Source organism: Kogia breviceps, chromosome 1 (assembly GCF_026419965.1).
Source record: "Kogia breviceps isolate mKogBre1 chromosome 1, mKogBre1 haplotype 1, whole genome shotgun sequence".
Lineage (NCBI taxonomy): Eukaryota > Metazoa > Chordata > Mammalia > Artiodactyla > Physeteridae > Kogia > Kogia breviceps.
This window is the reverse complement of record NC_081310.1, coordinates 41,263,922-41,267,295: the sequence shown is the minus strand read 5'-3', so window position 1 is coordinate 41,267,295 and position 3,374 is coordinate 41,263,922. Positions and strand designations below refer to the sequence as shown.

General features: G+C 39.9%; 1 pseudogene; it reads left to right on the top strand.

Moving 5' to 3' along the window:
- The first annotated feature begins 2,209 nt into the window (after positions 1-2,209).
- On the top strand, positions 2,210-2,889 carry LOC131752490 (large ribosomal subunit protein eL21-like; annotated as a pseudogene).
- The last annotated feature ends 485 nt before the right edge of the window (positions 2,890-3,374 follow it).

The following is a 3,374-nucleotide window of genomic DNA, read 5'->3' as shown; positions in this document are numbered from 1 at the left end:
GGAGCAACTAAGCCCATGCACCACAACTACTGAGCCTGTGCTCTAGAGTCCATGAGCCACAACTACCGAGCCCACGAGCCACAACTACTGAGCCTGCGTGCCACAACTACTGAAGCCCGTGTGCATAGAGCCCATGCTCCGCACCAAGAGAAGCCACCACAATGAGAAGCCTGTGCACCACAACGAGGAGTAGCCCCCACTCGCCACAACTAGAGAAAGCCCACACGCAGCAACGAAGAACCAACTCAGACAAAAAAATAAAAATAGATGTAAAGTAGATGAGGTTACTAACCGTATAAATAGTTCAGGGAAAAGTGTCTAAACAGAGGAAGCAACCAGTGCAAATTTTCTAGTGTTTGAGAAACACTAGGGCAGTCTGAAGGATTCCCAATATGCAGAGGCTACTGGGAAGATATTATTAGGGAGGCATAGGTGTTAGATTCCCCATAAAGCTATATTACCAGCTATTGCATTTACTGTGAGCCAGGGGGAAGATGACTTTTTGAGCAGGAAGCTGATATAATTTGATTCTATTTAACGAGATTACCCTGGGTGGAATTTGTTAAGGGCAGATTTATAAGGACAAGGACAAAATCAGGTGAAATCTATAAGGAAGTTTTTGCATATTCCAGGCAATCAATGAGGGTAGCTGAGAGGATTTATTGGAGGATTGAGGTGTGTATTTGAATAAATCATCAAGGATTGACGTTGGCAGGTGAGAGGACCTTGGTCCTTGTCCTCTTTGAAGAAAGAATTCCACAAAGAAACACTGTATAGCAGGCACAAAGTTTATTGGAAGCACGGTGAGTGCAAATAGAACAAAGATGCAGTTAATTTAGAGCAGAAGCAAAGCAGAAATACAAACCCAGAGAAGAGTATGGGCATCCTACCTAATGAGGAGAGTGCCAGAGAGGTGATTTCAATCACTTATATAGGGTGGTTCTTCCCAGTCTTTGTTCTCCTCTGGCCAATTACCTCGCTTCTTTTCCCACATATGACCTGTCCCAGTGCCCTGCGCGACACGTGTGCACATCTTTTAGCCAAGATGGATTCCAGCTCGAGGGCCTATGGGAGATTGATAGCACCTACCTTGGAGTAACGCCCTCTCCCTTTTTGACCACTGAGGAGTCTTTCTGTGCATGTGCAGTGAGGGAGGTCTCCTTGACCTCAGGAGTGATAGATGTGGTCATCTTATCTCTTTACTCCAGCAGAGCTCAGCTCCTGCCACTAACTTTGTCCTTGAAAAGGACAAAGCTCCTTTGTGTCAGGGCAAACAAAGCTCCAATCTACTCCACTTGACAAACTCCAGCTTTTCAACCCAGGGACCCATCTACCTCCTACCTCAGGACGAAACCAAGTTTTTTGTCCTGAGCAACTAAAAAGATAGGTATGGGGAAAGTCATAGTTGATTTTAGGTTGAAGTGAGAGAAAGAGGTCAGAAGTTCAGTTTTAGGCATGTTAAGTTTGAGAAGATTCTCAGAGAGCCACGTGGAGATGTTCAGAAGGTATTTAGTATATAAATCTATACAAAGATCTATATATCCACGTGGCTATGCATTTATTTACTTACCTATAAACCTATTTTATTTTAATTTTTAATTCAATTGTTTTACTTGATTATTCATTTTATATTGCTATGTCTAATGAAACCTCTTATTTATTTTGTTTGTCTGATGCAAATTAATCAGGAATTGGCCAATTAAAAAACTTAACTTGGCAGATGCAAAGCTGACTATTCCATTGAGATCAATGCTCACAGAAAGATTGTAAGCTAGAATAAATCCTCATTTGATATTTTAAAGATTATGTTAATGTATATTTTCTAGAAACTAAATTTTTTCCCATGGAACAAAAATAATTGGTAACATTAAATATTCAGATAGAGATACGTTGTATTTTCCTATGTAATTCAGTAATATATTCATGAAAGTGGTATAGATTTTAGAAATACCATCCAATATTCCAAATTTCAAAACTGTATCAATCAGTAGTGAAGGAGACACTGGCTGAGTTACTGGTAGATTGGCTACCTGAATCAATCAGTATTTACTGTAGAAAAAAGACATATTAACAGTTTTTCAGCAACAGGTATCAAATACAGGGAACCAGACATTTATAAAATTGTTTAGGTACTAAAGAAATAAAAGCCAAAGGGAGAATTTGTAAGTTTCAGTTTTACTCATGAGTTTTTAGCCAGAGAAGCTGTAAGATGCTGCTTCTCTTCTCCCTGCTTCATCAAGACACTGTCACCATTACTACTCCTGGCTTGCAGAGCCAAGGCAAGTGCGTGAAAAATGACCTAAAGTCACTGGGGAAAAAACCCCAAAGCCTCACTTTTAGAAAAAGCATACACTTCTAGTCTTTTGGCGGGAACTGCCATCTTCCAGTAATTCACCAGAACGACAAAAACAAAAGGAAAGAGGAGAGGTACCTGTTATATGTTCTCTAGGCCTTTAGAAAACATGGATTTGTTCCTTTGGCCACAAACTTGAGAATCTACAAGAAAGGTGATATTGTAGACATCAAGGGAATAGGCACTGTTCAAAAAGCAATGTCCCACAAATGTCACCATGGTAAATCTGGAAGAGTCTACGATGTTACCTGGAATGCTGTTGCCATTGTTGTAAACAAACAAGTTAAGGGCAAGATTCTTGCCAAGAGAATTAATGTGTGATAAAGCATATTAAGCATTCTGAGAGCTGAGATACCTTCCTGAAACATGTGAAAGAAAGTGATCAGAAAAAGAAGGAAGCAAAAGAGAAAGATTTGGGGGTTCAACTGAAGCACCGGCCTGCTCCACTCAGAGAGGCACACTTCGTGAGAACCAACAGAAAGGAGCCTGAGCTGTTGGAATCCATTCCCTGTGAATTCATGGCATGGCTGGTGTAAAGAAAATAAAAGACCTGGACTGTAAAATAAACAAACAAAAACATGCACTTCTGCTCACCACTAGTACAGGAAGATTAATAGGACATCCGCTTCCTTTCTACCTTCTGAACGTCATGCAAGTTTATCTCATTGGTGGAACTTAAAATCCCATCCAGAAATCTGGAGGCAAGGGAATTGAGATATGTAATTCCCAGGCTTACAGTCCTTCCACCAGAAGGGAGAGCACAGAAGGTTTTGGAATTGATGTCATTGCCAAAATTCCATTCTTTCCCCAGTTCAACCCAATGACTTATATTTTAACTTTTGAACAATGGCAAAATCAACAATAGCATGCATTGATCTATAATAACACAACCCATTCCTCATTTACATGAAGATGTCCTGAAACTCTCTTTTCAAGGTATAGATCCACAGTTGAATCAATCACTATATCCATCTCTGAGTGATGGTTATGTTTTTTTTTCTAATGAAAATATACTGTTCTA